At 39.7% G+C, this 22,170-nt stretch overlaps 1 long non-coding RNA gene across 1 annotated transcript; it reads left to right on the top strand.

Annotated features, from left to right (window-relative positions):
• Window positions 1-6,960: 6,960 nt before the first annotated feature.
• On the top strand, window positions 6,961-20,684 carry LOC118244058 (uncharacterized). The gene is made up of 3 exons (XR_004777438.2): window positions 6,961-7,018; window positions 18,703-18,816; window positions 20,499-20,684. It is a non-coding gene; the product is annotated as an uncharacterized LOC118244058 (long non-coding RNA).
• The last annotated feature ends 1,486 nt before the right edge of the window (window positions 20,685-22,170 follow it).

Genomic DNA, 22,170 nt, shown 5'->3' with positions numbered 1-22,170 from the left:
TTATGAAGCTAGGCAGTTTAAAAGAGGCATGTCATTTTTCTCTGCTGTTTGTGAGTTGATTAGTGTCACTGGAATGTCCATAGCCCTGGCATTAAAATGACATCTCTTTTATCTCCTACTATTTGCATCTGCGAAAAGCACTTTGGATACAGCTCCACATTCAGACTAAAAGACTGATACTGGGGCTGCATTATAAAACATTTTCATAAATATTAAGTTTCATAAAATGAATTATTCCCCTCAACAATATTAGGATTTCAAAAGAGTTTAGAAACTGTCTTTTTTCATTCAGTGCAAAACAGAAATATGGCTTTGTTTTTAAAAGTGAAAAAATAATTGGCCTATATTTTGCTTACCTTTATTTCCAAAAGTTGACAAAGGTAGTGAGCTCTAGAAACTGGTAAGAGCTCATGCTGTAACTGGTTTTAAACTTCTTATGGTGGTCCTCTTTGCATATGTTTTGAAGCTCAAATTAACACTGACAAAAACAGTCATACGTTGACACAGAGCGAGTTGTATTTTTAGGGAGGAAGAACAAGTCCTGTACTTGATTACTGACAAGTTATGGAATGTTGTCTGAGTTAACCCACACAAGTAAACCAACAATAACAAAAAAGGCAACTACCTTTATTCCTTCACCAAGACATGATCTACCTAAAATGACAAGGAAGCCATGAAGTTTACGCAGTGTCTGTTGGTAGCAAAAGAAAAGAGATGATCAAGAGTTCCTACTGAATCAAAGTTTAATCCGAGTTTAGCAGTAGTCCAGAAATGACTTTAATTTGCTTGCATGGTCTGCAAGGTCATACTTCAGCTTGATCTAAGGCTGCATAAACACTATATTCCACTTCATAAGCAAAGATCAGACAATCACATCTCTCTTTTTATGACTGGAGTTAACAAATGGGTATAATAAATTTAAAGGGTCTTGGGTATGTGTGTAAACACTTGCCAACTTATCTCAAAATTATGTAAGTTTAGATTCAGGCTTTTCATTCATGTATTGCTTTTTTGTTCCTCTGGTTCAGCAAAACTCACATTTTCAGAAGAACAATAATGTCTCCCCCTTATAAATACCACATTTCCTTGAAAATGTCATTGATGTTCATCTTAGGATTGGTGAGCTGCTTATATAATTAAAACATAGTGCAGTAAGGGAGATCATCTGCATTACCAACAACTTCTGCACTCTCCAGGTACTTTCAGGCTGCAGAACTGAACCAAGCACAGGTGAGGATGGGCTCTCTTGCAATATCAGTTCTTTCTGACAAGCTGGGGAAAAGATATATTGCAGAGCTGCATTCTCTCAATAGCAGCCTAGGTTAGGGAAACCAGGCTCCCAGTAGCTGGAAGAGAAAATTTCCTTTTAAAGGATGAATCATACCTCCAGTGTATTGCTGGTGAGTTCCCTCTTTCAAGGAGGCACAGTCCATGTACAGAGCATGAGCTGATTACATGCATAAATAAGAAATAAGGTATGGTGTATCTAAAGCCAAACAAAATGAATCAGGACTTCTACAGCATTACAAGAAGTCATATTTGGGAACAAGAAATATCAAAAGTTAAAGAATAATAAATATGAGATGCCTGATTGAGTCACATCCTACGCTTCGTTTTTTTTTCCATCTAGCTTAATTGTACTATGCCATGAATTTGAGCTCATGCTGTGAAAAGGGAAATACCTCGGGGGCTGTTGTTATTGGTATAGAAAATTTCACATTTATTTTTAATAGCTTTGCATTCAAATGAAGATCTTAATGGAAACTGTAAGTCTTCTGATTTGAAAACTTTTTTCAAATTTCATTAAAACCCTGCCATCCAACAAAGTCAGATTTTGTTTGCTTTTGTTTTGATTTTCCAGCCAGTTTTAATAAGTGAAAATTAGACATGTTTAATTAGCAAAAGATTTTTTTTAATTAGGCTAATTGTTTTCTATAGCTCTTCTCCCCTATCCCAAGAACTCCTGTGATCATGTATTGCTACTTCTCACTTAAGAGAGACTAGCACTCCCTTGAAGGGAACAGCAGGTTTTAAAAGTAAAGGTAATGCTGAAATTAACAATCTGCAGGCTGTCACACACCTTTGACCTCCTCTATTTTCATGGAGTCCCAAATTTCTCTCACGCAAGTGAAGTCTCTTGTAAACAGCCACATTATTTCATTTAGTGGCTTTCTAACAAAATGTTTTCTGTTTCTGGTTTAGGTTTCTGGTTTAGGTGTGGTGTGTTTCTTGTGAGTGTGTTATTGATTAATTTGAAATGAAACTTTTCCAAGGTCAAAGAGAGAACAGGATGCGTGAAAGAGCAGAGGAACACAGTTCTTACTATGACACACTTCATAAGATATATATATACTTCATAAGATATATATATATATATATTTAATTTAACAAATCAAAACTACACAATTCCTCCTCCTACTAAATAGGACAGTTCAGGAATAAAACCAAGATCCATTACTAATTAAGGCAACAAATGAGGAAGAACAAAGATAAAATTCTGGTCAAGGAGATAAATTTGATCTAATTATCAGTCCTGAGTGTATATGAAGATGCAGTGTGTGGGTAAAACCTGTTGGCAGCTTGAGGCTGGGATGCAAATAACCCGCAATTCTGCTTTGCCAGCCCGCATCTCATCATTAGACACTTTCTGCTTAAAAATGGAGCAATTCCTATTCATCAAAGAGAATGCTGTTATATTCTGTGCTTCAGAGTACATATTATTTTTGATACCTTGATGAGATCTCTTTCTTTGTGAGTACTCCAAATATTTTTTTTCAAAAAAAAATGTATGCTACAAAGATGGGTTTATTACCAGAGAATGGCTTTCATGTTATTTTCCATTTCAAACAAAAGGGGAAACGTTTCATACTTAGAATTGACTGTCTGTTCTCTAGTGAACTTTCTGTGCGTATCTGCTCAGAGAAAATTAAAGTAGATTCAGCACGGATATACATGTCTATATATTTGAACACTTGGATAATGTGAGCTGGAACAGAGTGGTTACTCTTCCACCATGCGGATTACATAACAGATGTCAATATAAATCAGTCAATGCAGCATACAACCAGTGGCAGGTCAAAAACATAGTATCTTTTGAAAAGACTGGATTTCCTAATAAGGATTTTCTCATCCTTGAAAGAAGCATATTCCATGAGATAAATTGCAGCCTCTTCTCAGCAAAAATTCTATTGTTATTGTTGAATTGTCTCTTTCAGCCCAGTAACATCCCAGCTCTGACTCACTTTCAGTTCAGCTTCAATGCTCAAAAGCATAGTCTTTGGTCTCTTAGAAGGATATGCTTCCCAGATAACAAGAACATCTGAATAAAACTTGGAGAAGAGATGCCTTTCATCCTCGGTGCTGGTGTTTCACCAGGTCCTTCACAGAAGGTGATTTTTATTTTTTTTCTGATGCCGGACTGCCAGCCATGACTCACAGTCTAACTCTCTACCTTGCATCTGTCACAAGTATAAACAAGATAGATAATGCTTCTTAAGGTTACCTAAACTGCAATAATCCTCTTCAATCCCATAACGACTTGTGGTTTTCACAAGATTAACTCATTTCCTATTGACTTTGCTTCTTGCTCTGGTTTTGGTGGGAAAATTTCACTTGGCTTTGGCTTGGCTTAAGTCTTTAAGTGCTCTCTTAAAAAAAAAAAAAAAAAAAGACATCCTGCTCAAACAGATACCCCATCTTCCTTCCTACCACCACCTGGAGATGTGTGTGATGCTCAATAAGGAAGAACATGTGACCTCCTGTCCCTGCAGCCTCAAGCAAGGGGGTTTAAGGGCTGCCACAGTGATGCTGGCAGCATTGAGATGGCCAAAGGAGGAGGATGGTGGCATGGGCACCCCAACACGTGCTGATGTGCAGCTCTGCAAGGGGCTCTGTTGACCCAGGAGGTGAGCAGAGCCCTTCCCAGTAGTGCAGGCAGGGAAAATGGCTGGACCATGCCTCTGGGGCAGTGCAGCCAAGCACATCCCCTGGCAAGGAGTTGGCCAGCTCCACGCTGTCTCAAGCTGCTTGCTTACAACAAGGTTGCTTGTGCAAAAGGAGGAACTGCTGCACTCTCAGCTACCCTGGTGCTAACAGGCAGGGGTGGCCTTGTGTCCTCTGTCTTCCTCAATGTCCTGCTGGCACTTGCAGGAGGGCTTAAGGATGGCAAGTACCCAGCAAAGGCTTATCAATGCTTGTCTCACAATATTAGTAAGGGGAGAAGTTTTCTGCTGTCTCATGTCTGTACGTCACACCCTATCTTCAGAAAACAAATAAGAGGAGGGATTGTGATGATGTTGAGGGGAAAACCAGAGACATAATGAGGTCTGAATTAGGGATGAGTCTGGGAAGAGGTATGGGCTTCCTCTAAGTCACCTTTGCTGTGTACTATTCCATCCTATTTTTGGCAAGCTCCAGCTTCAACTGTTTCCCGTGACTCCTAAAATTCTCATGATGCAGTTGTTTCTGCTATTTCTGGGCTGCCAGCCCTCTGCCCTGCAGAGATGACCCTTCAGAAACTAGGCTTTCTCCATGCGGTCACCAGTCACAGGCTGTCCTGGCAGTAGTGCAGGGTGCTAGTAAGCTGGTTGGTGGTAGGGGATGCGCTGCATTCCCAGTCCTTCTGCCTCTGCATACATGCAGCCAGTGCAGTGAAGAGGAAGCCTGCTTCGTGTCTTGATGCAAAGGCAGCACGGGATGCCAAATGAGCAAGCCTGGACATCAGTAGCAACAAAGTGCCTATGAAAGGAATACAACAAGAGTTGCTGATTCCACAGAGATAATCTGTCAGAAAGTCTATTTGTGTAACCGTGTAAAACAAGCACATGATGCAGTCTTCCATTTAGCACTTCTTACAGTGAAAACTTCATCCCTGTAACTAGGCTGTTTTTTTTGGTGCTGTGTTGCTGTAATGCTGCAGATACTCAGTGCTAGTGTCTAGTGAAGATATGGCAGGGACACGTTCACAGAGAAGGCAGGAGAGAAAGGAGCAGTGCCATGGAAAAGCAAGCTGGCTAGTCACATTATCTGTGTACAGCAAGCTGAGGAAACGGATTTGGTGGAAGCATAGTTCTCTTTATAGTTTATATTTGCTCCAGCTGATTGTTCTCCTGCCAAAATCTTTGTTCATCCTGTGCAGTCATAGCTGTATCTTCAGTGCTGGACTATGCTGCATAGTTCTGATGTTGGGAGTGATACAGGGAAGGTGGGACCTGGACACAATGACAAACAAGACCTCTGCTCCTGTAGCTTCTTTACAGTGTGCTACAGACAACATGCGAGCACAGGTCCTGTGCTGAAGAGCTTAAAGTTATAGATGCAGAAAGCAAAAGTAGGAGAGGAACAACAGAATTTGTATCAGATGATAATATAAATGAAAGGGAGCTCTGTCAAAGAAGTACAGGACTGAGATCTTAATGTAAACAAGTTTCAAGCTTTCAAAATATATTTAGAGGTTTTCTAGGTACCTAACTTCTCAAGAAGTGTTGAGTATCTACAACACAGAAAAACAACCTTCCTTAATGTGGTGAGACACAAATGCAGAATTGGAAGCATCCAAAACCTCTGGTTTCTTTCATGAAGTTCCAGTTATATACAAAGATACAGACTAAAATATGTTTCTGAAAAATTACCATCACTGTTTTTAAACAGTTCTCAGTGCAAGGCGTTGGGTTTGGTGGTGTTTTTGTACACCACTAGCATCCTGTGTCATGCTGGCTTCAGAAATGGAAGAAGACCATGGTAACCTGGAACAAGTTGGACCACAGCACTTCACACCAGCTTGAACTGTCAAAGTCTTACTGGAATCTTCCTATAAAATAAGAGAAGGAGGTTAGATGTCAGCCCCCAGACTAACAGACAGTTGTGTATGCGGCTCGCATGGTGAAAGGAAGGTTGACTGCGTGGCTGATATGGATGCTAGCTGTAGAGCAGGAACCGACATCGATAAGATAGTAAAAAAATAGATGAATAACCAAGGACTAAAGGTTAAAACATATACACAAGCAAAAGAAGTGTGTAAATAAAATACAGCCCACTCTAACCAGAGTTAGCGTAGGCGCTAACCAGGCAAGTAGATAGCCAGTGGGTAACCCAGTGTAACTCCATGACTATTGTGAGAATTGAGCTTCCTCTTCTGTGACTGTAGAGGACCTGGGCTGATTCTTTTGCACTGGAGTAAGATGTGAGAAGGGACCAGCAAACAGTAAGGAGCAACCATCCTTACTAGTGAGGATAGCCCACGTGTGAGCATGGTAGGTAGGGCGTTATAGCCATACCTACTTCTGGCTCTGCTCTCCTTTCAGAAGACGCTCAGCATTGAGGTAGCCACCACAGCCGTAGGACATGCCCTAAAGTGTGTGTGTATACAGAGTCTGTGGGACTGTGTGTGTGCAGTGGAGCAGAAGACTTTCCCCCAAGTAAAGCACAGTGAGTTATGTGCAGACTTGAATGCAGTTCTATGTGTATGGCAACCATTCTAGAGAGTTAACATAATTCCAGAGAGTTAACATCCTGGGCTCCTCCAAGCATGGTGGTATAGACAATATCTATACTAGTTATTTCCTTTTTCAGAATTCCTGTGGCCTTTGCAAACAGTTTTTGAAATTCTGGGTATTTAAGACAGACGTAACTGAGCCCAAACTAACCTTGCTAACATGCTCAGTCTCAAATGGAAAGGTTAAAACTGTATCCTGGAAAAAGCCCTGCATTAAGCCTGCCTTTTGTCCTGTATCTCATTTCTTTCTCCAAAAGCTGCAGTTCTAGTCCTTTTTTGTTGTTGGAGTAAAAACTAATGAATTTACCTTTATACTCTGCTTTTCTTTCCTCACTCTTGTGGCTATTAGAGAAACCAAAGCTCCCTGAAAGAAGAGAAGCAGAAGTAGTTTTGAAAAGACCTACTGAAAGTTTAAAATTCAGCATTTACCTGTTTAGGTAATTGTGTAAATTTGTTGTTTAATTTACAGAGAGAACTCACGGTAAAATTGTAGCTGCGGAGTGCCTCTTACAGAATGCTTTTAAGGTAACAGCTTGTCTTTTTCCTTCCTTCACAAAGAGAAGCCACACAAAATACTTAAAAATTGGCTTCCAAGTTGTATGGTATTTTTCACTAGGCATTCAATGCTTTTAAAAGGCCATGGTAGAGTATTGTTGCTGGATGTACCAATCACTGCAAGCTCAGTGTTTTAAAGTAGCTTACATTCTCTGCATGCTCTAAAATTTTTGCTCAAATGCTTTTGACATTTTGCAATATTGCACTGGCTACAAATACCTGAGAAGGTTAGAATTGTCATGCCTTCTTTCTACTGCAGAGCAGATAATTTAAGACACAAAGGATGATGACAGTTTTTTGTTTGGAAAATACTTGTACAGAAAACAAGTCACAGAGTTTACCCTGAACAGAATGGATTAAAAGACATGCAGGATTGCTCAGAAATGCTGCTTGAAAGATAGTGATAACATACTAATTAAAAAAGCAGTAAAGCATTACAGGATTATGTAATCTAAAGCTAAAAAAAAATAAAAAAAAAAAAATTGATATACCTTTACCAAAAAAAAAAAAGAAAGAGAGAGAATGAAAAACACACTTCCTGTAGAGGAGGAGGAGGCTCTTACTTATAGTAACCAAATCCAGTTTTTACATTGTTCTTTTCATTTTGCCGTATAGATATGCTTGTTAATAAAAAAAATGAAATAAAAAATAAAATAATAAAAAAAAACCAACACCAGACGTTCCCAATTTCTGAATTCCTAGCCTAGGTAAACATTACTCCTGATGTTGACTCTTCCTCAAATGGACTATTGGCAACACGTAGTCCAGACCATTAATTATCCTCCATCACCAATTCCCCACTCTCTTCCCACCTGCTTTACATCATGGTGTGTACAAATACAGTGTCCTGAATTCCCACTTAAATACATCATCCTTAAGTTCTGGGAAAATTAGAGTTTTTACCAGAAGGTATATGTGCACTATAAAAGTGGAAAATGGGACTTCAGTATTTGTTTTAGAAACAGTTGTGAAGTTAAATATGTACAACCCACAGAATGTTGGCTGGTGCTTGAGTTGATGAGCTTTTTGAAGAACTGGTGATAGTTGATTCTTTGCAAAAGGAAAATGAGTCTGTATTCTTGCTATGACCCAACAAATTCAATGTTGTCTCCTTAATTGCTGTCTATTGAAATGAGAAAATGATATATTGGGTGTCATTTCACTGTCCTAGGTTTTCTATCCTCATTTTCCTGTATGATTCTGGTTGTTCCAGCTCCTTCCTATTCAAAATTGAATTATTTCCTCTGTTTATGACCTGTGTTTTCCAATATCCCTACTATTTCTTTGGTATTATGGTATTATTTCCATAAGGAGTCCAGATCCAAAATCAAGTTTTGTTAGAAATAAAGAATCTTTGTTTGATATTAGATTTCTTTGAGAAACTCACCTATGAAAAACTCTAGCAATAACTTTAAATCTTTAATATTTTTCTCTTTTTGTCAGGGTCATAAACATTGCAAAGAAAGATTGCCACTCAAAATGTAAATCCATGAACATTTCTCTTATAAGTTAGAAGAGCTTAAGGAAATGGAGAAAAAGTCTCTTTTCAAAAAGGAAGGAAAACTATAAAATTTGTCAAAAGAAAAATCACATTGTACAAAATACATTTTTTTTCTGAACTAAAACTAGATGAATCAGAAGGCCTTCTGTAAATGCAAATTTTAAAGCAGACACTTATATAATTTCTCACTAAACTGATATTTCATATGGATGAGTGGCTGGCAATGTAAGAGAGAGATACTGTTCCACTGACCCTTCATACCTAAGGGAGTTGTTTACAAAAATGTAGACCAGTGTTTTCTACTTGAAGTGAGTGGCTATAAGTTAGAGACAGGTTCTCAGCAATAGGAAATGTAGGTTTTCCCTTGGTAGTTTGAATTCAGACAATCAGGATGCTGGGTAAGAGAAGTCACTGACTGTATGTCACTGAGAGGGAAGTGAGAGTATATTTCTTAGTTGTGTTGCCAGAACACAACTGACCCTGCAACAAAACACCCCTGTTAGTCTATGCCCAACCAGAAACTTTCCCCATGAAAACTTTGGCTTTACTGCCCTTGCTAGCAGAGGATAAATAAATCATGCTTTCTAGGGATCATGCACTTTAAGATTTGGTTTTAGGACGAATATGTGATTGTATAAAATTGGTAATCTGTACTGTACCAGAAAGTACCAACAGAAAGAATATTCCTAAAATTCCAACACTAAATGGAATTCTACACACTTAGAAACACTAAATGTGCATATAGATTTATTAAAAGAGTGGAGAAAAACCCGCTTGCCAGCTAGCCTTTTCTTGGCTCTCTTCATCATGTTGCAAAGGCAGAGAAAAGAAGATTCCCATCCTACATGTGAAGTTACGGTGAAGTCCCTCAACAGTGCCAAAGCCAGCAAATCTCCCAGCTGTGTTTTTGCTGGCTTGTACAGTGGGGGCAGAAACCAGAACACACAGGAAGGAAAGTGTTGGGACTCCTTTGCAGGAGGGCTTTCCTTTCCAGGTTTGCATTCCTTTCTAACTTTCTAACTCACAGAGCTTGTTACATAGATGTAGTTGAGATAAAAATACTTCAAAATGACTGGAAAAACAGGCCCCTTGCCTACAGCTATTTTGCATGTCTTCCTTGGATGCAGTTACAACAATGTAAAGCTCTGTTCTTAGCCATTCCAGACAGTGCAACACTTTCCATAATGCATTTGCTCAGTGTGGTCTGCCACTGTACCGTTTTCACTAGTAGTTCATTTTTACCTTGCAAAGTTCAAGAGGAAGCTTGAAGATCTGAGATTCTCGTTCGGGTGCACTGTCAGAAAGGAAGTCAGAAGATTTTGAATGTGAGAGCAGTCCAACCAGCTATGGAAGTGCTGGCTGCTCAGCAATTACTACTTGTCATTTCCATATGCTCTGAGTTTCATCCACATAATGAAAAGGCAAAAGAGGTTATTTGTTATGTGCCATACAAATATATGTCTGGTTGCAGGTTGCGTTCTCATTAAACCTTATTCATTTACCTAAGGCTGTGTGCCATGGGCTTACAGCAGAAACTTGGGAATGAAGGAGAAAACAAAACCCAGACCAAACAAAGCACACACACAAAACATGTTCCTCAAGTCTTGGTTCCTTTCCTTTTTATTACCATTCACCAGGACTTCATGATAGGACTGAAGAGGTGACATCACTCCCTAAGATAAATTAATTTAGATGCTCACCAGAAAGCTGTCAGTCTTTGCCAAGGAAAAGAAAGGACTGCAAGAGTGGGAAGGCCACCATCTGCACAATGAGGTGTCTAGTGCCAGCTGGGCCCAGGGCTAAAGAAGGGAGAAGAGGAGAGGATGGCCACTGTGCTGTATGCATAGCTGTCTTTGTTGTTTTCCTAGCTACAGATGGGACGTGCACAGCCTTTGGAAGTTGTTGAGACTGTTAGAAAAGAAGAAAGGTGGGGGTCTAGAAGCATGTGGCTGGGATTTGTCTTGAGTACAATTTGTAGTGTCTAAAAATACACAGTGCACTGAATTACATCAGTTCTGTCTTCACTGTGTCTATTTTAGAGAGTTGGAGGGTTTAATGTTGCTAAAAGATCAAAGAAAGAGTTACTTGCTAACGCTTAACCTTAATCAGTTTGTTAACCATCACTTTTACCTCCTGGTCTGGAGAATTTAAGAGCGTGATGATATGTAGGAAATATCATGCTCTTCTTTTCTTTGTATAACCCCATTCAGTCACTAGGAATATGGTATCAGCTGGAGACTGCTACTGTCACATCTTCAGTTCAGACATAGGCTGCTGCAGAGGAGATGTGTTCTCCCACAGAGTATTTACTTTTAGCTTCTTTTGTTGTTCCCTTTTATGCAAAATAAGTATTTTTGAATGTAAATATAAGATTAGGGCTTGTGTATGGGAAATGTGATTAGTGAGTGTGCGCCTACAAGCATGCATATTATTTTCATTAATCAGTGGTGACAGTCATTTTGTTTTCATGATTTCTGGCAATCCATTTGCTCTACTCTGAGAAAATGGTTTCTAAAGAATTTGCTGGAAAACAGAATTTTGCAAGAATACACTGGAAAAACTCATTCTTTCAACTAGCTAAATGCTGTCATCGACAGTTATCCTCATATTATATGCAAACCAAGTGTGAAAACACAACAAAGCCCCCCCTCTCCACTTTTGTCTGGTGCTGTCTCATGGAACTATACTGTACATATTTCAGGAGGATACAAAAGAGGATTTTTTTTAATATGCTCTAAATGATCCCTAAAGCAGGTTTCTGACTTTTATCACAAAAAAAAAAAAAAAAAAAAAAAAAAAAAAAAGGATTTGTGTGTCATCTAATAATAAATAAATAAGTGAGATTTCAACTAGTCCAGGTGCTTTTACCTAACCTATCACCATTTCTAACTAAGACTGTTTTCCTGCTAGGGAGATATCTCTGACTTTATGGCCATGTCATTTGGCTATTAGCCTAAATAAGCATACATATGACTGATGTGTGAATGGTAGATTTCTTGTTGATGAAAACCAGGTGTTTTGCAGTACTGCTTTAGAATCTATTCTTGGTAATATTAATCATACCAAAAAAAAAAAAAAAAAAAAGGCAGGGGGTGAGGGGAGAGAATTTGTATTTTCCAGCTCTAACCATCAAAAAGTTAAGGGACTTTTTCTGGTCTTTCATCTAGGAACTTTTCATAAACCATAAAGGCACTTCTTAAGAATATTTTGTTTAGTCTTATCTCTTCCCATCAGCTAAGGAGATACTTATGTGACAATAACAGATATCTAACTTGAGCATGGCTAACTGTAAACAAAGTGATTCTTTCTCAGTGTGAATGACCCAGCTCTGTCCTCAAATAGTCAATTATCCATCTGGGCTGCAGCCTTTTATTCAGTTTGCTGCCCAGCTGGGCCAGTCATATAAGGCTAGACATACAAAAAGACTCACCTTCTGGGTTGCCATGACTCCAGTTCACGGACTGAAAGCACAGTTTTGAATCAGATGCTTGAATGGCAACAGCCTTGAACCTCCTCTCCTCCCTGGGGAAGCTGTTGTTTTACTGGGATGTTTCCAATAGCTTGAGCATTGAGCTTGTAAATGGGAAATGCTTCAGACACAAGTATGCATTCTTAAATTTTACCCTTCTACTGAGTAACACACAGCTTCACTTGATATAGGACTCCAGATGTTAGCCTACTTAGCCTAGTGATCTGAAGTACCAAATCACTTCACAGGGCTGGGGCCCTGAAAGGCTCAGAAAGCATAAATCCTTTTTTAATTTAAAATAACCATTCTTGAGAGAGCCCTGCTAGTATAAACTAACCTCAGCTAAGCATGTATTTGATGACAATAAATGAATAAAAAGTATTAACAGGTCTTAGAGAGGGAACCAGACTCAAATTACCACATTGAGACCCTGAGAGGTTAGATGTGTTCTTGTTACCCAGTGATTTCACATCTATATAATGGAAGAGCACATTCAAGAGGCAGAATGGGTGTACTATATAGGCTGTAACCTGGTAGTTCTCAAAGAGGTAAGCAGAAAGATTGAGGAAGACCACCAAGACTCTAGGACTCCAAACTGTTACGTCTCATGGACTTGTTCCTTGAACTCTTTGGGGGCCTATTTCTTATCTATCAAATTGGACATAATAACATCAAAGCATTAGGAGAATGAATTCTTAAGGTCACAAATTTTAAGATACTGTGGAAGAGAAAGCCCCATAAGAACTCAAGAAATATAAAAAAAGAAGCCTCAAGCCCTCACTTCACCCAGTCTCAGAACTGTTTTATGGTATTAGGTATATCATTTATGACAGTTTTTGAATGACTTTTCTGTTACAAGGGTAGAATATTAATTCTCATCTGAAGAGTATTTTGGCATCACACACACACATTGAGGCTCTCTTGCACTTTAGATGAAGAACAATAAAAGTGATTTGAGACAATATATATATTTAAAAAAAAAAAAAAAGAAACCAATTTCCTATTATTTGTTCTTTAAAGTATTATTCTGTTCTCCAAGTTCAGTCCTCATTCTACTTGTAATACACTTACAGAGTTTAAGAGAGAGGAATAATATTCTTTGGTATTTTATTGCATCCTGGGAGTAGTGGTCAGTCTATTTTCTTCTTCTTTAAGTATATTTATCTTATACTATTCCACACGGACACCATGCCACAAGAACAGCTATTTCATTGAGGTCATATGTTTCAATATATTCCCCTTTTTATTTTGTAACCTTGTACCAGATGTCAACGGCGACTACCAGAGTTAGTTTTCCAAGTGGTCTTACTTTAAATCTTCCCTGTCCAAAAATGTGTCTATTCTTATGGTTTAGGGACTCAAGCTGTGACCTTCCCATTTGCTTTCCAGGTATTCTTCAACTTTTTAAGATCACAGGAGAGTCTTTTGGAAGATCAAATGGCAAACAACTTTAATTGGAAAATATAAAATAACCCTGTACATAAAAGTGAACAAAACCCGTTGCATCAGCAAAGTGGCCCATAGTCCCAGTCTTAATAACTGCTTGGCTTGTTGAGGGTCAAAACTCTGCCCATAAAACATTCCTCATGCAACTCCAGCTTCCCTCGTGATATCTGTTAGGCTCAGTCACATTGGCTGGTTGCCCTCCCAAGTGCACACACCCCTCCAGCCCAACACAGCCCAGGTGCCAAGCATCCACACAGCCTTGCCACAGACAAGCTGCTCTTATCAAGTTAGGCTGGCCCAGCCACATTAGTCTGTTCTTGTCAAGGTTACCAGTACAAGGGAGCTTAATTTAAAAACTTTTCAAGCCTCCTCTCTTTCAGAGACAGCCCTGTTATTGAGCGGAATTTTTCTACAACAGGAGCCCAAGTTTACCTGTCCTTTAATATAAAAGCACGTCGCTGCAAAGTCTCTCAGCAACACTAGTAATTCAAATGAGAATTTCTCTCAAGGACAAGCTATAAAGCAGTGTGTGTTTTTTAAATGACTTCATGGCAAGTGCTCTGGTTATATATATAACGGCTGCACCTCACTGGATAGCTGTCCTTAGTCTCTGCCTTTTTAATTCCTTCCGCTATTAACGAGTTTCCCTCATGTTCCCAGTGCAGATACAAAGAGAACAATTCCAAGTCCACTGGTAAGCCATATGTTCAGATGTAAATGCCACAATATCCACCGTGATTCTGTCCTTCCTTCTTGTAGTCAGGACCAAATACTCCTTTGATGTAATTGTATCATGTAATTCCATAAGAAATTACTTTCAGATAATTTCCAGTGGACAGCCAGCAATGGCAGTTTTAACTGATGCTGACTTCCAGAGCTGTCCCTGGTGTTTTTAGGAGAGAGGTTGGAAAGAAAAGCTTTGGGTTTTCATTAGGATGTTTCCAGTGAGTATTTTCCCTTCTGAGTAGAAAATAACTTCAAAATGTACCAAAATACGACATAAAACTGTATGCAATCTCTTTTATTGGATCAAATAAAAATTGGAAGGCTAGCTTCCAATACTGTTGGAAAACTTGGATTTAGTTGATAATGTTGTTGAGCTTCTCTGACAAAGGTACATCCATAGATAACTTTTATTATTATACTTTTACATCTTTTTCTTTTCAAAACTAGTTTGTGGGACAGCTCTCTTTATCAAGTAATCAACGTTAGCTTATGAATTACAGGATTCCTTGAAATTTCCCTGAATAAATTAAAAGGCCTCATATATCATCCTCTACCTTTCGCTTTCTCATACTTGCATTGCTTCACCTATGGAAAAGTAGATACCTCCACTGTCAGTGTGGGACTGTATCACAGTAAGGGACACCGGGGTTGGCCTGTGGGCCAGGAGTTAGCCCAGCTAGGCACAGCTGTGCGGGAACTACTAATTACCAACTGGGGACTTCAAGACCTTTACTATGGCTAATGGAGGAGATTTACAAATCTTATAGTTCTCTCTGGCAAAGCAAAAGAAATCACCATCAAGCAAATAACACAGGTGACAACAAACTGGTCGGTATAAAGAAAACAAAATACAGCCTCATCCCCCTTTCAAATAGCAGCAACAACCTCTACAAGGAATGTCCTCTGGGGATTTAATATCTGCTAGAGGTTAACGAGCCACAGCGCTGTGCGGGACATTAACTCCTCCCAGCTGGTTATCAGTTCCCCAGGAAATGTTCCACACCTCAATCATTATTGTCCAATTACACCCACATTGCTGAGTCCTGCAGCCTGACTGCAACATTACATTTCTAACAGCTGTGTTTGGTCAGTCACTAACTAAAAGGCTGCATCCCAGTTTAAAATTCAGCAGAGGCAGAAGGCTGGGAGATCTGGCTGATAAGCAGCTGTGGTCAGTCCTGCATCTTACTGGCTATGTAGCAGAGCAGAGTCTATTGACAGCAGATTCAAGAGGAGAGGAAAGAAAGCAATAGCAATGCTGGCTCCTTGGCTTAACCATGGGTAATGGTCAGGACTGTGGAAATCAAAAGCCTGCTCCAAGCATCGGCCCTGCAGAACTCCATAGCTTAAGTCACCGCTTCCCATGCAGAGGTGTTCAGAAACCTGATCAGTGCATTGCATAGTCAAACCTAGTTTCCCATTTTGTTTTGGAAAGCCTCATCTTTCACACTTCCTATAAATAGACACTGTGGAAACTGTAGTGTGAATCTACTATCAAAATGTTTTCTTTTGATACTGTGAAGCCTTTTTCGTAAAGTGAAATCACTAAGTCCCTTCAGAATACTACCTATATATATTATGTGTATGTGATAGCTCATGTAATATTTAAATGCACGGTAAATCAAAGCGGTAAAGTTGAGATTAATTGTTTACATAGCATTGAATTGGATTGAGAAGGTTCAATTTTTAGAATGTGAAGAGTCCAAATGAATCAATGCTGTCTTCTTTTTGTGAAATGTGTCAATTTTAATAGAATTGTCTCTTTAGTGGAAACATTATTCTGTCAGAAATTTTCCAACCAGCTATATACCCAGCAGCAACTGGTGAAAATGCCGGCACTGGCTTTGAAGGCTGTCCTGTTAGCCGGGGGCAGCCTGGCTAGCAAGCCAGCCAACAGCCTCCTCTGCCTACATGGAGCTGCTGCTGCTGCCTCCACGTGAGGGTGCCAGCAGGTTCCCCCTGCCAGCTCCTTTCCTACCATGATCCTAGTTGCAGTCTCCTCAGCTTTTCTCCTATTCTGACACTTTCCAGATATGTATCATCTCCTATAGTATCACATACCAAACCATCAGTACTCCTTTTTCAGGCAGATGAGCACAGTAAACTATGACCCCAAGGGGTTCACAACCCCACTTAGTTGCTCACCTCCTAAAAGGCAACTAGGGAGGCACTTTCCAGGCCCTGAGGTAATTTTTTATCTGCAATTTATGTGAAGGTGATTTGGCAATATTTTGCTTTATTCCATGTATTAAGTGGAATTACATGGATGAAATGAATACACATTTAATATCTGGAAAAAAAAAATCCTTTGGTTTCAAGGCGTTGCAAGCACATTGGATACTAATAATACAGAGTTTGCAAAGCAGACGGCTATTTGTTGGCTTTAAGGGATGAACTTAAAAACAAAATCCCAGGTAGTCCCAATAATACCATGAAATTTTAAATCAGTTTTCATCCACAAAGAACTATATATGCAAGCATAGTAAATAACGACAAATACAAATATGAAAGTGTCACTTGTTTTCATATGTAAAATTGTGGGTAAGTCTTGGATGTCCATGGGAACTCCCAAAAAAATCTTAAACTTGTTCAGGGAACAAATGCGGATTTTTTTTTTATTATTATTTTTTATCTTAGTTGATGCTTGCAAATGAAGGCACAGTATCTGTATCTTTTATACCTATGAAATTCTGGCCAGCAAAGTGTGTATATTAGCTGGATTTAGCCAGAAAAAATAGAGGTATCTGGGCTGTGAGAAGTCTATTGTACAGGGTGTATTTTTTTAAGTGTAATTTAAACAAGGTTTCTATTCACAGATGTAGCATTGTATCTTTGGTCCAGCTGTAATAGTGACTTGTAAACTCTAGAAGATAGCATTAATGCAAAATTGGAAAAAAAAAAAAAAAAGGAAAAGATTTAATGTAAAAGCAGCATGTTAACTACAATATCTACAGAGTGAATTTCATACAGAATCAAAATAGATTTTGTTCTTCCATTCTCATGTATTGCATAGAGGATATTGTTACAGCATAACGCAAATAAAGTAGGTAGTCTATTGCTCCATACCAAACCCTATAAACCCAAAGTTAACTTGTACTCCTAATCTTGTGCTCGGGTCATATGAAATAATCTTTAAGAATAAAGGAAGGTATTTAGAAGATGTGAAGATGAGTGATGCTCTGTGGGAACCTTGCCATGTTGCACAGGGACCCTGTTACTGCCCTCCTGGAGGGACAGCAGGAATGCGTGTGGAGGTTATACCCATCTGGGCAGCTGAACTCAAACAAAACCACTCTCTCACCCCCCTTCCCCTCAAAGGGAAAGAGGGAGAAAATACGATGGAAAAGGCTCAGGGATGGAGATTAGGTCAGGGAGATCACACAACAATCATTGTCATGGGAAAAACAGACTCAGGGAAATTAATGTAATTTATTGCCTATCACTAACAGTGAGCAGTGAGAAACTAAAAGAAAAACAAACCACCTTCCCCCCAACCACCCTCTTCTACATTCTCACCCCGAGTGGCGCAGGGGAACAGGGAATGGGGACTGTAATTGGTCCCTAGCACTTTGTCTCTGCTGCTCCTTCACGGTCACTCCCTGCCCCTGCTCCACGTGGGGTCCCTCCCACGGGATGCCGTCCTTCCCGAACTGAGCCTGGGGGGCTGCCCACAGGCAGCAGCTCTTCAGGAACTGCTCCCACACGGCTCCGTACCACGGGGTCCATCCCCCAGGAGCAAACTGCTCCAGCACGGGTCCCCCACGGGCGGGCGGCAGCTCCCCCCAGACCCCCTTGCTCCTGCATGGGTTCCTCTCCACGGGCTGCAGCTCTGGCCCGGGGCCTGCTCCTGCGGGGGCTCTCCATGGGCCACGGCCTCCTCCAGGCCACATCCACCTGCTCCACCGGGGGCTCCTCCACGGGCTGCAGCATGGAGATCTGCTCCATGTGGGACCCATGGGCTGCAGGGGGACAGCCTGCTCCACCAGGGGCCTCTCCACAGGTGGCAGGGGAACTGCTGCTGTGTGCCTGGAGCACCTCCTGCCCTCCTTCTGTTCTTGCCTTGGGGTCTCCAGGGCTGTTCCTCATTCCATGCTCTCCCAGATGCTGTTGCACAGCAGTTTTTTACTCCCTTTCTTAACTGCGTTCTCCCAGAGGCCCAACCAGCGTTGCTCACTGACTCGGCTCTGGCCAGCTGCAGGTCCCTTTTGGAGCTGGCAGAAACTGCTCCTCATCTGACATGGGGCAGTTCCTGGACTCTTTTAACAGAGGCCACCCCTGCGATCTCCTGCTACCAAAACCTTTCCATGTAAACCCAGTGCACCTAGCCACAGGCAAAATGTCGTGGTGATAGCAATGCCAGTGCCATGATGTGTGCACAGTACTTGCCAGGAAGAGGAGAAATCAGGACACTGTTCAGACAGCTTCTGCTGTACACATCCCAGAGGCTAAACACCTCTACCTTGCTGTTAGAAGATGCTGTTTCTGCCCACTCCTTTTGTTTTCTCTTTCCAGCATTTGCCCTGAAGCTACCTTGCAGTTTTCTGTGCCTACTCGTCTTTGAGGTCGAGCTTGACTGCCTAGAAGGTATCAGACCAGAGGGGAACTCAGGACATGCCTCAGCCCCAGGTACTTACCCAGCAGATCTCTGCATCCTGCGCTGTGTTCATTACTGTTCTGTTAGCAGTTCACTTTTTTTGTGATTATCTCATGTATATTTTACAAGAGCTACAGTTACATCTTTGCAAAACTAGGAATACTGCTCTTAATGTTGGTAAGTCTTTCCTTCCTGCACAATATATGTACCCCAAAGGACAATCTCCAAGTCTTTAAACCTTCTTCAGTGAGAAAAGGGGAAGGAGGATTATTAAGATTCTCTTCTAATGTCAGTGCCTTCTGGCCAATTTTGTTGCTTTCATTTCATTCCTTGCCACTGATCCCTTAATAGAATTTATGGTTGTCCATTTTGCATTCACCTTTCTTAGAGGGTCACAGATGTATCCATGCAGAATAATTACTGTTGTATGGCCAGAGGAAGTAAATGCCCCAGGAAAAAGAGCTCCAGGAAAAAATGAAGAAGAAATTCTCTGGGGAAAATAAATAAATAAATAAATAATCCTAGCTGCTGTAGAAAAGACCCAAAAGAGACAGAGTAGCTTTTCTGTTTGCATACATCATGGCAGCAATTTTACAGTTAGTCTCACCATGGCCAGTGTTATTCTTAGTAAAAACACAGCTTCACAGAAGAATGAAAAGTTCATGGAGGAGAAGATGTATTTGTCAGCATGCTGGCAGAAAGTAATCCTCTATTTACTTGTGAGAATCACATCTTCTTATACCAGAAGAAATAATATGCAGACACTGAAAGTGTCATGTATACAGTGAGGTAACAAAACACATCCTTTCCTGGCAATATCTTTCAAAAAAATGCCAAAATTATACTTACACTTCACCTTGTCATTGTGACTCATTTACAAGACACTTCACTGATGCTGTCTTATCACAAGAACTTATTAAATGTTATTATGCAGGATTGGTTTTGTACATCACATGGTACCATCTTTGATATGTAATTTCAGTGGTCCCTCCTCACCTGGGTTGATGCTCCTGTTTCTATCTTGAGGTGCCCTGTGTGCAGTGCTAGTCTAAACTGTGTGCGTGTGAAAGCCAGCACATCACCAGCTCTAACCAGGTGATCCAATAAAACATTGCTGACAAGATGCTGTGCCCTGAAGTTACATTCTGCAAAGAGATTATGTATTGTCTGCAATGCCATCTGAAAAAAAAAAAAAAAAAATGCAGACCAGTGAAGAAACACAGAAATGGAGAGGATCCTACCAGTTTTACCTTTTTTTAATTTAATTTAATTTTATTTATTTTTATATATGATTTAGAATATGGCCTTGAATAATTTCATTCAAATAGGCTGAATAAGATTTCCAACATTTTCAGAACTTCAGACCTTTATAATGGAAGATATCACAGTAATTAATTACTCAAGAAAACCAGTGCTGCAAAACTGTCTTACTCAACAGAAAAGTACCTCTTGTCTGATCTCTGTTATCTTTTGGCATTGTTTTGCGCTGACAGACCAACTTCAGTGTGACACCAGGAATGTTATATACATTGTGGTTATAACCACAAAACAGCTTACTGTCAAAGCGCATAGAAGTTTAAACAGTTTTTCTTCTTTTAAAGAATTATGTAAAAATACAAACAAACAAACAACAACAAAAAACACCTAAGTAAACTACTCTTGAAACCATAGTCCTGTGAAATAAAATCTACTTTTTTTCTCCTTCCAACCTTAGGTCCTGTATATCTCTTCAGTTGTTCATACCTGAGACTAGAATTAAAGATGCCAGTACAACCACCAAAAGATGCTAGGCACTCAGAACCAGTTTCAATTGGAGTTGAGCACTGAAGTACAAGGGTAGCCTACAAAATGCACAATGTTCAATGTTCTCTGATGGTCACAAGGGATCCTAAAACATTGTCAGTAAAGATATGGGATACACTTTAAAAAATACCCACTGTATCTTAGGTAAGACTACTGATGTGAAACATCTAGCCTCCTCAGAAGAAAGAATTATAAAAAATTCTGCAAATATTTGTCCTCATAATTTTTTTTTTATTATTTTATTTTTTTATAGCTGAATAACTTGAACACCCACATGTGGTAGTACTTAAAATGAGGGAAACGGAACCTTTTGAATTTTTTCAAGCTACTTTCACAATCAGCAGAGGGCTGTGAAGCGAAAGGTTGACATATGGGTCACTTTTGCTGACATACTTGCTAGATCACAAGCAGCTGCCACAAAATTTGTTTCAAGGACATAGAAATCATTGGGTTACATTAAGAGGGCTGCACACATCTTAATCTGCAAAACTGTATACCTAAGTTTGAAAGTGGTCTGCTTCACTAACTAGAAAATACACAGAACAAAAACACCTTTGTAGGTCTTTCAGAAGAATTGATTTGGCAACTGTTAGATATTTTGATTCCTTTCTTCTTTGATAACATAATAGTTGGAACAAAACTGGAATGTCTAAAATATTCACAAATGTAAACTTCCTTCAGAAAAACAGAAGCTGCTTTTCAGACTTAAGAAATTTTTCCTTAAAAATAGCTTATATCCTTCACTGTCTTTAAATTTTCTGCCTGTTCAGATGGTGGATTTACTGTCATAATTGCAGTCATTCATGGCAGAAGTGTCTACATAAGGTTTGCACTGCTTCTTTTGTTTGTATTTGCATGGATCATGTAGACAGCATACAATCTGCTTATGGTAAGGAAAGAAGTTGGTACGACTTGTATGTATGTCTTGCATAATGACTTCTACATTGGCATATTTTTGCTGCCTAAAAAGTTATTACTAACATTCTCATTTGTAAAACCAGCCCAATGATGGGAACGGGAGCTGAGCTATCCTGTGATACATGGATTAGAGGTGGCTATACTTTGACTGATGGTCCTTATTACTGCAATGGACACAACTTGCTTTGCACTTGAGCTTATGTTTGCTGAGCTGACAAAAGTTGGTGAGAGACAATAAAGATAAAAGCTTAATTAACTTTTGTAAAGAAATTAAAAAATAAATCTTCCTGAAAAATATAAAATATATGGCTTTTGTAAAGACAACTTCAGTTATTAAGTTTATCCATGGAATAGATTTTTTCTCTCTCTCTCAAAGCATAGACACTCCAGGAGAGAAGATTGTTAATGACAGATTAATTTTTTCCTGCTGCTTGTTCCTCATATACACCTCAGTCTGTAACACTGCAGTCATTTGCTGGGGAGGTTGTGATGGTGCCATGGAGAGTAATGACTGCAGTTGACAAATCAGGCATGGAACAGATGAACTGCGGCAATATTCTTGTTTATATCACTTCAACTCACTTGCAGTCTTGAAACTGGGCACATAGCTAGTTTGTGTAATTTCTTCTGCTTACCTTGGTTAACTTAAATTACTCTGTATTTCA

This window comes from Cygnus atratus, chromosome 3, assembly GCF_013377495.2.
Source record: "Cygnus atratus isolate AKBS03 ecotype Queensland, Australia chromosome 3, CAtr_DNAZoo_HiC_assembly, whole genome shotgun sequence".
NCBI classification, from domain to species: domain Eukaryota; kingdom Metazoa; phylum Chordata; class Aves; order Anseriformes; family Anatidae; genus Cygnus; species Cygnus atratus.
Note: the sequence above shows the minus strand (reverse complement) of the source record. Positions and strands in the feature narration are given on the sequence as shown.